Here is a 14,378-nt window from a genome sequence, read left to right as displayed (position 1 = left end):
TTTCTGCACCTGCATTTGCCAAAGGGCACTAAAAAAGAGCAAAGACAGTAAATTCGGGCATCAGACAACTTTTTCCTTGACCAAATAACTTGGAAGCATTTGAGAAAGTCCCATCCTCCCCCAAGTAACAGCACACAGGGACACCAGGAAGCTGTCACACCCCAAGGATTCCCCTACACCAAGAATGTTGCACAGTCCTTGGAGCACAGGGAGAGCATCTACCCATGATAGATGGTATCAAGACAACCTTGATACCTGTTATAAAGCTATATTGAACATCAGCACCTGGATTCTTCCTTTATGGTTCCTGCAAACACCCGCTCTCTTCGGAAAAGCTGCTCTTGGGAATGCAAAGTGCTGGGGGATGTGGGGCTGTGTGGATTTGAGCACCGTGGCAAACCCAGCATCACCCTGTCGCAGCGCGGCACACAGATGGCAAATCACCGGCTCCCCGCTGAGATGTGCTGCAGCAATCACACAGCAGCTCCTGCCCCAGCTGTTGGACCGAAGGCAAGCACCTCTGCAGCTTCAGGAAGCACCAGGGGGGCGGGAAAGGCAGGTCCAATGCTGCAGAGAAGCCTCAGGTGGGGCATAGCTGTGGGACCATATTTTGGCTGGGATCTGGAGATTTCTGGTGGTGCCCATGTGTGGATCCCGCTATTGCCCTCACCCCTAAGCCCCAGCCCTGTTCGTGCTAAAAGCTTCAGGGCAACATGCAAGCAGGCTTCCCTGCAGGACTGAGCAGCCAGTCATCCCAATAATCCCAGCAAAGCCAGTGTAGTGGTGCCAGTGAGCCATCCCCCTGCAGCTCAGGCATCACACCGCCTGGCACAGCCCATGGCCTGGGTCATCCCCAAGTCCTGCCATGCACCAGGCAGAGGGCATGGGCCTGTGGCAGGCAGGTCCTGCCGAGCTGGGACTCTCCTAAGTCTGTCCCCAAAATCTCTGCGGGTGGGGAAGCCGCGGACTGCCCTGGTGTCTCCTTCCAGGTGATTTGCGGGTTGTGATGATAGCAGGGACGATTTATTTCTAGCCATCTGATGCTTTCTCGCCCGAGCATACTCCCACACCGAGGGAGTGCTCAGCAAAACACAATTCTGGAGGAGAGTCCCCCGAGACTGCGAGAGTCCATGGGCTTCATCTCTGCAACTTATAAAAATTTTACTACAAATCTTCTGGCCCAACCGAGCCAAGAGTTTGCTCCATAAATTACAACCAAGCCAGGGATTAGGAGCACTAAAACAGACGTACTTCGCAGCTAAAAATAAGGCACGGCACAAGCTTGAAGATTTGTTCTGCCTAGAAGTTTTATTACACCCAAACTGTATGAGATAATGTGCAACAAAGAAATGCTTAGCGGATCCATCTGCTTTTGGACACTTTTGCCTGTGCAATCGCTTTGGAACGAGGCAATGAAACCGCATAAGAGAGTGGAGTTAGACGGTGTCACAGAGTGCAGAGAAACTTTCTCCAGACAAAGGAAAAGGCGACCCCGTGCCCTCCCAGCACTGCACCTACCCTAATCCTGCAACCCTGGAGAAAATGCATCCACTGTGCTCCCTGAACTTGGAAATGCCTCTTGTTTGCCCTAGCTTTGCAGCTGGAGAGCATCCAGCGAGCCTGGGTGGGGACCCTGCAGGGTCCCCTTGGGTGAGTGAGGCCATCTCCCATCCCCTCCAGGAGTTTGGACATGTAAGGCTCTTTGGAGAGGGGCGAACCTGCCAGTGCTGGTGCTGGGTGCTGTTGATGAAGGTGGATGAGCTCCCTAAACTCACAGAGATGAAAAGACTTCAAGAAAGATTTTCCTCTGGGTTAGGACCTGGCTGTATCTCCGGGGTGCCCAGCTCCCTGCCTGCTGGGTGACTGAACATACCCAAAAATCTGCAGTGCAAAAATTGCAATGTGAGCAAAATTGTTCTCTGTATACTTGGGTTAAATGCTGTCATGGCAGCCCTCCTAGCTCACTTCATTTCCATCCCACAGACATCTGTGTCTGTGTGTGTGGCTGCTCCTTGCAGTGCCTCAGCTCAGCCATGTCCGAGGTTTTCTCCATACAACCCCAGTTTTCCCCACACTCCAGCTGCACAGAGGGCACACTGCCCCGTGCATTTTGTCCACTGCTCCCTTCTGCTGAAGCAATGAGGATGATCATTCCCAGACCATGATTTCTCCACCTACGTATGGCACTGCCATGAGAGCTTCATTACAGACGTGGAGGTAAACTGAGGCAAGGAGCAGTGTCGCATCCTGCAGGGGCTTCTGGAGCAGCTGTACGGTGCTGTGCACTGTCCATGGGTACAGGAGTGCTTTGCTCCCTCTGCTTTCCTGATGCCTGGCTGAGCATGCTGCTGGATGCACCTCCAGCACTGTGCTGGTGACCTCAAATGGGGTCCTGGCTGAGAACGGGACGCCTCAGATCACCTTCTCCCTGCTCTAGTGCTGAGATGGGCTGAGATGGGCTGAGATGTGTATCCTAGGGACAAGGCATGGGCCAACACACACTGGAAACTGCACTTACGGGGAGGATTTTGAGCACTAGCAGAGAGCAGTGTCTCCTGTTCTCTTCAGGGCAACATCCCTCTGGAGTCCCAGCACTCTGAACTGGTGGACATGGCAATACTGTCCACACAGGTCAGGATTTAGGATGGGGGTTCTGGAGGGATGCACAAGAGGGAGGAAAGCACCATTAGACCTGGAAGCATCCTGCTGCTCTCTAGAGCCTTGCAGGAAACTGATATGTCTTGGGGACACCAAGCTGTGGGGTGAGGATTGCCTTAATAAATGTTATGTCCCTTCTCTGCTTCTGGCACACCCCAGCAGGCTCACACTGCTGATATTGGGAGCAAAGCAGAGGGACCACGTGCAGCACCAGTGCAGCGTGAGATGCAGGGTCACACTGCGGTGGCACTCATCACAACTACGTGTGCTGGGATGCGGCATGTGTCCCTGCTCCAGCACCACGATTTGCTCTGGTGTTTGCAGAGTGAAGCCTTCTCCCATACAGCCTGGTGTGTGAGGTTTGTGCAGGGCACAGTGAGGGCTCCTGGGGGCTGCAGGCTGCTCCGACAGCAGGAGAGAGAAGATAAATCCCCCTGCACGGAGGGGCAGTGGGTGGAGAGACTCCGGAGCCAGCAAAGCAGGACATGAAGCCTTGGAGGCAGAATGTGAAGGAGGTCTTTGATGCCTCGAGACCTTCAGCACTGCAAGCCAAGGAAGTGCCAAAGGAGCTGGGAACAGCTGGGATGGCTTAGCCAGCAGGCCCAGCTGTGTAACAGGAGCAGAGCAGGGTACGTTCCTCGGGGGACACCCATCCAGGAGCAGGACGGAGCAGCACAGCAGCACAGTAAAGCTGGTGGGACGGCGTGAGCATCAGCATCACGTGCGAGGTGTGGGTCGGCACGAGCCTGGCATCCCTCAGAGATGGAGCCACGCTGGCTGGCTGTATATTAGAGAGCTGTATTTCTGTCAGAGAGTCCTCGGGTGACATTGAGAGCTCTGGGAGTGAAGCGCCTGTCATTTATCAGCCTCCCTGGAGTCCTTGTGGCAGGAGCAGACTCCTCGGCGCGTGCTTTGGGCCACAGAGATGTTGCCCCCGAGGCTTTGCAGAGCAGTGCTGGCTGGCAACAAGGGTGGCCACGACAGAAAGAGCCTTTGTGGTCCACAAGGGCAGCAGTTTTGGTGTGCAAGTCCCAAGCCAGCACTGGGGCATGGGGAGGAATGTGACCTTGCAGCTGGCTGCTGGCTGGATGCTTTTCTAACCCAGCACCGCAGGGCTGCATGCTGCACCATAAGAGTCATCCCAGGCTGGTTAATCTTTGCGCTGTGGCCAGAATCACAGCACTGAGGAGTCCAAAATGTGGAGTCACCCATGTCAGGAGGCTTTTCTGGAGGGAAGCAGAAAATTGGGAAAGGCAGCACTGGATCAGTCAGCATCGACACAGTGAGCACAGCCAGGGGATGCACAGCCTAACAGAGCCAGGGATCACAGCCACTCTGTGACCCTGCAGCTCTCACCCTGTCCCCTGCCTGGGGCAGAAACAGCTCAGCACTCCCCTGCCTCCCAAACCACCTCAGCACCAGCTCCACAGCAGCCCCTGCTGCAGCTCAGCACCAGCCAGAGAATTTGCTGTGGACCCGCAGCCTCAGGTGTGCCCAGGTGGTCATCAGGGCCACCAGGAGAGGGCCAGCCCTGGGAACATACCCTGCTCTGAGACCAAGCTGTGGCGCACAGCGAAGCCATCTGTTTCCATCCCGCAGCTGCCGTCCTTCCCATTGCAATTTACTCTGCCTCCTATAATTTATTCATCCCAGGATGCAGCTTGTACATCTGCAGTATCATTACTGGAGACGCCATTAGCTTGAAAATTTTATAAACCTCTGTGCAGGTGATAAGTTGAAAAGTTAAAGAGGGTTATTGTGGCAGGAAAAAAAAAAAGGGGTATTTGCTCAGTGTTCATCTCACACCAGAGAGCTGGGCTCTGGGGGGCCGTGGAGGGAGATCAGCAGGTTGGTGTGAATGAGTAAACTGTTGCCAGCTCCCAGCCAGCTCAGCCAGCTGCAAATCCCTCCCTTCAGGATCCACGTGCTGGCCAAGGGGCCTACAGGCATTTCCACATCTTTCTCCCCTCTTGCCTCTTCAGCTGCGCCGTTTCCTCAGGCCAGTGACAAGAGGGGCTGCAAACCCAGATGTGTGCGCCTGGACTCCTTGCCCCTGTTTCTGCCAGGGTCTGTGATGGGGCAGCCCCAGCGTCGCTGCACGCCTGGGTCCGTCTGTCTGTCTGCTGACTTTCCACTGCCTGGTGAGGGTTAGCGTGATCCTGGACCATCTGCCTGCTGCCTGCTGGCTCAGATGCTGCAGGGCTGGATAACACACCTTCCACCTCCCCTCTCTGTGCACCTTGTCACTCTGTCTCCTGCAGGTCACCATTCTGCAGTGTGGGTTCATCATGCATGGGTTAATTCCCTTATCCAAGCCCTGAGCTTTGCCATCAGTCAGTAGCAGCCCAAGCTCAAGCTTCAGCCACCATTTTCCACACTCTCCGCCCTACTGGCATCTTGTGTCTCCTTCCAGAGCTGCCTTTGCCCAGGATGCTCCAGGACCAGCTTGGAAAGATACAGCTGGAGGGAATTCACAAACCCCAAGCAACAGGAGGAGAATGAAGCATGGGGAGATATGCAAGACACATCAGCCCAGCTGGGACTGAGCTGTTTCCAGCTTGTCCATCTCTTCCAGCACTGCCAGACTGTCTCATCTCTTTTCTTTCCCTCAGGGACACCAACCTATTAAGGTTCCTGTTCCCCATCCCTCTTTCTTCTCCGTGATTTTCTGTGTGTTTTATTGTGGGAGAAAGAAGTGAGAAGTCTGAAATGCTCCTTGGCAGGAGGACAGGCTCATTCTGCTGCCTGGCACAGGTAGCCCTTGCCTGCTGGGGTGGCTTTGCCCCGGGGTAGTTCCCCTATGCTTTTTGGGGTGACAAGCTGTGAGAATCACCTCTCTCACATTCACAGACCCAATTCTGGTGGTACCAGAATGGGCCAGGTTTCCCATCCCATCCAACTTTGGTGCATTGCTGACACCAGACACCATCCCCACACTCCTCCCCACAGATTCCTGGCTCCTCAGGAGCAGAGTTGCCTCCTAGCAAGTCCTGGTCAGCTTCTGAAGACCACGGTGTCCGTGAGGACTTCATGACCCTCAGCAAGCCTTGAAGATCCTGGGTTGACTCCATGCATCATGGTGAGCTGGGATAGAAAAGACATCCCTAGACTGCTGCTGCCCGTCACCAGATTTTGGGGACCTGCACTGCAGAGAGGTGTGTCTGGGGGTGCTGGCTTCCTGCCCAGATGCTGTGCACAGAGGGACACTTTGGGGACAGGTCACCACCTGCCAGGATGGGATGGAGCCAGCCAGCGGAGCAGAGGTGGCTGGAGGAGCTACATTGAGACTACAACCATGATGATTACTTCTGGAGAGCAGAGACCAAGCAAGACTGAGCCTGATGGCCAATGTTGGCAGCCAAAACGAGCTCCTCCTCGCTCTGCTGCTGCATTGGCTTTCTTCTCCCCATGCGGCACCACTACCAGCCGCTGATATGCAAGGAAAGTCTTTTCTAATTGTTCCTGACTTCAGACTGCTGCCAGGTAAACAGCATGGAAATTAGTGGAGACAAGTAAATAATTTGTAAATAATCATTTATTTATTACTTTCCCCTCCTTTCCCTGTGCAAGCAGATTGCAGGATGCCTCAGAAGTGCTCGCAATTTGGAGCGAGTTCTCTTGTGAGGCATTTCCCACTCCCTATAAATAACTTATGAACAGATCAGAGTGAATATTAAAGGCCTGAAAATCCAGAGACTTGTGCTGCTGAGCTGAGTAAGTGCCGCTCCAGCTCCTTGAATAGACGAGCTATCCAGCGAAACAGCATGAGGAGCTTTCACAGTGCTGTAATTAAAGCGTACGCACATTTGTTAGTCAATGGCTTGCCCGTGGGGTAGGGTAGGTGGCAGGCAGGCAAGGAACGGTGCACCCTGAGAAAGGATGCTGCCTTGCTGCTGAGGGTCCATGAATGTCATCTGGACATTAATAAAAACGTTTGCTTTTGGGGCTGGTTCGTGCTATACTGTGTTCCTGCAGAGCTCTTCATGGGAAGCAAGCACGGCTTGGCCAGCTGGGCCGGGCTGACACCGGAGGGTCACAGAGGAGCTCTCTGGATAGCCTTGCACATCCGTAAATTACCCGAGCAGAGGTAGAAGGCACGCATGGAGGGTTTGCGCCCCGAACCCGCTGACAGCACGAGGATGCACTGACTACAGAGCCCAAAGCCAAGCTCACACTTGTCTTCAGCCAGGTGCTCTGCGCTGGGCATTTATCCACCTTCAAGCTCAGCCACCTGCTTTGTGTTATTTTCTTTTAAAGATTATTATAATTCACTCAAAGAAAAGGCTCTCCACCCCCTACTTGGCTCCTGAGGCAAGGATTCAAGTCAGCACTACATGAAACAGGGGAGATGGAGGCGGGCTGACATCTCTGTTGCTCTTGCAAAGCCCCCTGCCAGCCCTGTGCTCAATGCTCTCCACCTCCCAGCCTGGCCAGACCCGCTGCCCGAGGTGATGCTGGCAGGATCAGGGGCTGGGTCTGATCCTGCGTGTCTTTCCCAGTGCAGATCTCAATTGTCTCTTGGTGTTTGAAGGATGGACAGGGGTTCCTATGCCCAGGGACATGAGCTGAGGCAGGTGGCACAGGTTCTTTCTCATCCCCTGGGTGATGTGAAGGCTTTGGGATGGCAGCAGGGAGAGGGACTGTATGATCTTTCCCGATCCTGCTTGTTTCCTTCATTCCTGGGGCTAGGAGGTCTTGGTGGGACTCAAACCAGAGCCACACATCTATGGATCCAGATACCCACATGGTTATGGTACCCAGGGGATGCCAGCAGTCACCTGCTGTCCCCCTAAAGGGCATGAGCCCCCTCTGGGCATCCTGAAACACATCTACAAGTATGGTGCAGGTCTTTTGGCTCTCTGGGTCATCTCCCCAGCAGCATGTGTGTGGACAATCCTGCTGAGAGCACCCACAGAGCAACTCAGCAGGCTCTGGAGCAGGTCCCTGCTCTGGAGCAGACATCCCTGGAGACATCTTTTGGTACCAGAGGGCTCCAGTCCAGCCCAGCAAAGCAGGGCCACCTCCACTGGCCGTGATGGATTTCCACGGATGCACTGTGTCCTACCCATCCCTCAGCTGTCCCAGTGCCCCCCTCCCCGATCTGGCTGCCTTTACCGAGCCCCGCTCCGCTCTCCGGATGGAGGGGACCATTCCCACCGTAGGGATGGGCTCAAAGCCGCGTGCAGCTCCCCCTCGCCGGGTCCCCCACGCATCTGCAGTCCCTTCCTCTCTCCATCAGCCCCGTGCACCTGCACTCCAAGGCGGAGTGGGATTTATCCTGCCCCAGGCGCTCGGTGCGAGGGGTCAGCCCTCATAAACCTCGCCGGCACCTCAGCCCGAGCCAGCTGCCTCGCTCATGCCCATGGGGACAGCATCAATGTCCCAGGCACATCAGGATGGTGCCCGGGACCACCCTTTGGACCAGCACCCATCCTGGTGGGTCCAGGGCATGGCGTGGTGGCAGTGGATGGGCTGAGCGCTCCCCTCCCTGCTCCGAGCCCTCCGGGTAACCCCGGTCCGTGGGAGGCGGTGTGAAGTCATTCTGGTCCTCCAGCAAGCCCCTCCAGCTGCCTGGAGCCAGCGCAGATTGTGGGACGTGTCTGGTGACTGACGGGGCCTGAAATCCACATTTATGCGAGATGATATCGGGAGTTTTAATTTTTTTATGAGTGAGGGGTTGGGGGGGAGGATTCCCAGGGCAGCTCAGAGGGGGAGCAAGGCTGGGGGCGGTGGGGGGGGTGTGTGTGAGACACGTTTCATCCCGTTGACCCCCAGCTGCAGGAGTTCTCCACAGATAAAAACAACATCCCGTCGCATCCCAGCAGCGGGAGCAGGCGGGGAGGAGGTGGGACAACGGCTGCCAGCAGCCTGCCTGCAGCGGGGCTTGGAGCTGGCCCCCCGGACCAAATCCTCTGCTCAGCCCCTCCTGCACACTGCCAGGGTCCAGGCGATGCCCATCGGGCTGTGCCCGCGGGGTTGCTCCAGGCTCAGCATCTTCCCCAGCAAATAAGTCTATGGAAAGCACTACGGAGCTGGTCTCATCCTTTCCCTAAAGGGGAGCCCACTCAGCAGAGTGCCTTAGCATGACTTTTCCATAGCCTGGTGAGATGCTGTGGCCACTTTCAAATCCTGCCAGTCCTCCTGGAGAAGCTGCCCTACTGCTCTGCACCCCCACAGACAGCATTGTGCAAGCTGGTGGTGTCCACACAGGTACCCATCTGTACCTTGCTCTGTCCTGGTTTAATCCCTGCAAACTGTTGATCCTAACCCAACCTAACATCTTACTGTGCCACTGAGGAGCAGGTCAGATCTACCACTGCTTTTTGTCTGCCCAGAAAATGGCTTTGTCCAATGTCAAGTAACAGAAAGACAGAAACTAAGCCAAGGTGGAGCCTGGATGCCAACTCCTGAGTGCCCTGTATTAGGTGGGATCCTGCTGGGAAAGATCTGGAGCCACCGTTTGGTCAAGAAGTTTTGGAAGAAGAGGGGAGCTGCCTGCCTCACACCTGGGACTGGTGGCTGAGCCTGTCCCCAGGGCCACGATGCCATCAGGCAACTTTTCCAAAGCAAAGAAGATGCCCACGGGGAGCTAAGAGCCACGTGCCATCAGCATCCCATGGTCTAGGCTGCGAGGTGGCCCCCAACATCACACAGTGCCAGCCCCAAAGGTGGGATGGGGACTTCCAGGAGGTACCCAGAGGGAAGATCCTGCGGATGGTAGGGATGGAGCAACCTCTCCCCACACCAGCCAGAGCGCCTGTGCGCAACGACTCCGGAAAGGAGGAGGGGGGCCGAGGCCTCTTTGTAACAGAATCTCGTCTGCATGGGCCCCTTTGTTGTTATTACATTTATTTATTGATCCCCCTTGGGAAAACCTTAGCGGTGCTGGACTTGCTGGAGCTTTATTAATGGGGGTGGGGGGTGAGGGAAGGGGAGGGGGCCGAGCAGAGCGCCCGGACCATCTGTTCCCACCAAAGGGATGGAGCAACAATAGCCATGTTTATAAAACTCCTCTGCAACACATTGTGTTTGCGAAAGGAGAGATTCTACATCAAAGGCTCCTTCCGCTCCCTCTGCTCGGGGCCCCTCCATCGCGGCCTCTTCTGACATCCTGCACGGATCGCCCCCTCCTGGTCCCCCCAGCCACGGGGCAAGGTGACCCCAACAGGATCGTGCACCAGCCCGCTCGTCTCTGGGGGATTTTCCAAGGGGAATCACTCAGAAGTGACAAATCTCTACCGAAAGGGCATTGGGTAAAGTCTACCAGGTGTCTGCCGGTGGTGGGAATGCTGGTGTGTTAAGTAGGGGTGAAAAGGAGACTCTCTCCTGGTCTGGTTTCATTCTGTCCGCTCAAACAGCAATATTCATGGAGTTGCTTTGGTTTTGCTCAAATTTCAGATGTGAAAAGAAAGGAAGAAAAACAAAAAACAAGGAAGGGAGTGGGGCTTGGCCACGTCAAAACCAGCTTATGGGATCCTTCTTCATGAAAGAACTTCATGTTTGGCTTTGCTCTAGGTTTGTATTAGATTATCTGTTACAATCAGACATAAAATAAAGACCGTTAAACAGCCATGAAATACTTTGACTGAACCAATATGTTGTTTTTTCCCCCAAAACTAATCTTTGTGGACAAGATGAGGGTTTTGGTCTGGCTCAGATCAAAGCTGAATGTCTCTGTGGAGACCTGGAGATGTCAGCCATGCCCTGGCCACCACCCGGCCCTGCAGAGTGGGGACAGCTGCCCTGGGCTGTGGGATGGAGGTCTGGGATGCATTCAGGCTGGGACACGTCCCCAGTGTCACCCTGAATAATGGCATGTCACCTCTTGGGACTGCAGCTCCTTCCTTGCCTGCTGGTGCTTTCGGGCACTGTCTCTGTGGGATGTCAGTTGTGGGTTGGTGGCTCTGCGGGGGTTTGTGGTCACTGGGTTTGAAGCAGGGGAAACCTCAGCCCTGGGGGTGTGGGAATGATTTTCCCCTGGGCTTGGGCAAAGCTGAACTTCTGGAGGATGCTGCTGGCCTGCAGCAGTGGCAGACCCAAACCTGGTGGCACTTTGTCACCTGTGGCAACTTCTCCTCTCTGCACTGTTGGATTCTGCAAGGAAACGATTTCACGCATACAGGAGTGGTGCTCTGACAGCAGGCTGGTGGCTGGGCAGGGAGAGGCTGCTCTCATGCCTTTGAACCATCCCTTCCATCCTGGATAGGGGAAAACTTCACAGAAACTACTTGACACCTTCTTGGGAAGCAGCACAAGTCAATGCTGGCTATGTCCCTTTGTCCTGTCCTCCTCCAGGTGCTGAGCACCTTCCCTGGTCGCTGCTGGCAGAGCACAGAAAACACGCTGCTCTCTCCCAGCACTTAGCATCTTCCCCAGGAGCTGTGCACAGAAGAAAAGGAGCCCAGACTTTTGGGAGGCACTTGCATTTTGTGCCTAAGCCACTGCTCCACTGCTCTGCCACACAGCTCCATTAAGTCCCCTCCTGGCTGTCTTCTTTCCATCAATCACCCCGTCTCTGTGAGCAGCCCAGACACCGGATCTGGGTTATAAATAAGACAATCAATCAGAGATGCTATTAGATAAACAGAGTGGCAGAAGCCAAATTAATGCTTGGCTTTTTCTTGAAAAGGAGGGAAAAAAAGAGAGTCAATTGCTTATTAGGGGACGCTGGTATGGTCTGGTCTGTGTGCTGCAGTCGAGTTGTGTGGGCTGTGACCAGCTGCTGTGCTGTGTGTGGGGAGGTTTTGGGGTGTGAAGCTGTCCCCAGTGATCGACAGGGTCATACAGTGCCAGGCTGGTGTGCCCAGCATGGAGATGAGGAAGAGGAGAGTCCTCTGGGGCTCTTTAAACAACAGACAGCCTCCTCTGGAGAAGAATCAGGTCCTAAAGTCCTGATCTGGAGCCACAGAGGACCGAGGTGGTCCAAGGCTGTCCTTGGCAGTGTGCTGTGACTGTCACCCCTTCCTGCTACAGGTCTTTGCCCTATATCATTGTGGGGGTGCCCAGGGCTCTTGTTACCCCCAGGAACCCTACCTGCAGCTCTGTCTGCTATTCTGGAGGCAGTGGCTGAATCACTCAGAGATACATGGCTCATTTCTGCACCACCGGAGGTGACCAGGAGCCTTTCCTGACACCAGAACCCTCCTTCCTGAGCCAGCCCTCCTGCCACTGGGGAAAAAAAGCCCAGGGAGGAAGGCTACAGCCCACCAAGGGCATCCAGTGCTACCTCTCTGTCGGAATAGGCAGTTCCAGAACCAACATCCTATGGTTTGGGGAGGGATCTTGCATTTTGCTGGACTTGGCACCACTGCAGGATAGGGAATCCGGGCTCCTCCAAGGCGACTCCTTTTGCATCCTCGCCCCTCACAGATGCTGCCCTTCGCCCCCTGACCCTGGGCACCACCTTTCCACCAGCTCCTGCTGCTCTCACCTCCTCCCACCTCTCCCTGGTGCTGTGAGGGGGGAGGATGCTTGCTCCTTGGGGACCAAAGCTGTGCCCGCACAGAGGAGCAGCAGCTCTCCTGTGCCAGCTGGCTTGGCAGCTCCCACCTGGCGCTGCTACCTGGCTCAGCAGGAGGCATGCACGCTGTGGAGCTATCTTGGTGTGCCTTCTGCTTTCACATCCCCCTGCCTCGCCGCTCTCATCTGAGACTGGTGCTGTGCCAGGGCCAAAACGCACAGCACCGTGTCTGCTGCTCCTCCTCCGCCCACCAAAGCGTGGTACCCCATGGAAGCCCGAATTCGGCTGCTCAGCCATTCCTAGAAGTGAGGTGACTTTCTGCTTCCTATGGGGCCACATAGCAAGGATCCTGCTTCCCAGCCACCTCTTCCCGAGACTATTTTCCTGGGAAGTGCAGCACGAGGCTGCTCTCCCCTCAGCCATGGCCAAAAACACCTCCTAAGGTGGGATTTACTGCCACGTATGTGCTGGGAAGACGCAGGGACCCGTTCCGCCTGGCTGATGTATTGGATTTCATGTTATACGATGCACAGGTCTCTCCGAGCGCTGTAATTCCCTCTTTCTTCCTGTATGGATTTATGCTGCTAAGTGGATGGATTTTCTGCTTGGCAGGGACGCTCCCCTGGGACCTCCCCGAGTTAGAAACATCTCTGCACATCTGTAGGCAATATCGCCGGGGCACCTCACGAGCGGGCTGTCACGACACCCCTTGCTTTATGGACTGCTGCTGGATCCGGAGGGGCTGACAAAAAGATCCTGCAGCTGGCAGCAGGACCCCAGGTGGCAGAGGGTGCCCAGAGCTGGGTTCAAAAGCTGCCGCTCCCCATCAGCTCCTCATTCAGTTACCCTGGGCAGCAGGAGCACTGCTCCCCTGGCCCCTAAAACATCTTGAGGGGGTGAGGTTTCCTCTGTTTAATGCCAGCAGCCAGCCCTAGGAAGGGCTGGGAGAGCCTGGTGGGTTTGAAGGCAATCTGTCTGTCTGGGATGCTTCCCCCAGGCAGGGGCTGGGCATGACATTTTCTTCCCTGCTAAGAGATGTCCCTTCCCCCTGCCCCGAGAGCCATCTGCTATGGTAGATTAGCCTGGCTTTTAATGCTGTGAATCCATAATTAGTGCATAATTAATTACCAGATGTTTTTAACACTAATGAAACATTAATAAATGACGGAGGCATGTTGTCTGGTAATGGGACATTAACCAGTGAACCAAGGCAGTGCTGTCTGAGCCGGAGGCAGGGCTGCGTGGTGCTGAGCTCTCCTCTGATAAAGCCCCAGCACAGCAAAACCCACAGTGAGCACCTGGTGGGTGCTGGCAGCTGGCTTTGTGCTGCCTTCAGGCTTTGCAGATCCAGGGATGTGGTTATTTCAATTCACTCTGTCTGTCCATCTGCTCATCCATCCACCCATCCATCCATCCATCCATCCACCCATCCATCCATCCTTCCCTCTTGGGAGGTGTGAGATCTGGGGTCAGGCACCCCAGAACACAAAGGCAAGGCCAGGTGAGGGTAGCACACATCCCTCCCCATCCCTCCCTGCAGATCTGGAGAAATAGGAAGGTAAAGGGACTTGTGGTGTGCTCTGAGCCGGGACCAGCTGTGCACAAAGGTCCTGAGCCCCTGGGCATCTCCACCATAGGCTCAGTGCACAAATACCTTGGCAGACACAGCTTTGCACTCCCGTGTGGCTGGTGGCCCAGGTGGAGAGCTGCTGTTGGGACACAGGGCATTAAAATTTGGCCGTGCTGCAGGTGGTGCGAGCTGGTCCTTTGCGAGGTGGTGCTTTGGTCTCAACTGTCTTGTGGTTCCCTCCCTTCCTTTGCAGCCCCCCAAAAGACACCGCTCCCCCCAGAAAATGCTGCTCCATATACTCACAGATACGTGTGCCCACCGGGCACCAAAGCAGAAGGAAACTGAGGCACAGCCCTTGTCCCCAGGGCTGCAGTGCTTGGGGAAATTTGGGTGCAGACCCATTGCACCCCGCTCCACTCCTGATCCCAAGCCACCAGTGCAGGCTGTCCCCATACCCTGTCCTCGTCAGCCCTGCCCTTGATAGATTTTTAATTCAGAGCATCTGGGCCACTGCCGTTTTTCTGATGTCAAATTATTAATCAGACAAGGAAAGTGCATTAATTGGGACTGTGTCGTCTCCTGCCCCTGGAGATGCCTCCAGCCCTCCATCCTCCTGCCTCCCCAAAAGGTGACAGGGTATGGCCAGAGCTCAGGGACATGGGGGATCCCCCAAAACCCAGAAATGGGGAC

This window comes from Aythya ferina (assembly GCF_964211825.1).
Source record: "Aythya ferina genome assembly, chromosome: Z".
Taxonomy (NCBI): domain Eukaryota; kingdom Metazoa; phylum Chordata; class Aves; order Anseriformes; family Anatidae; genus Aythya; species Aythya ferina.
This window is presented reverse-complemented; position numbering follows the sequence as displayed.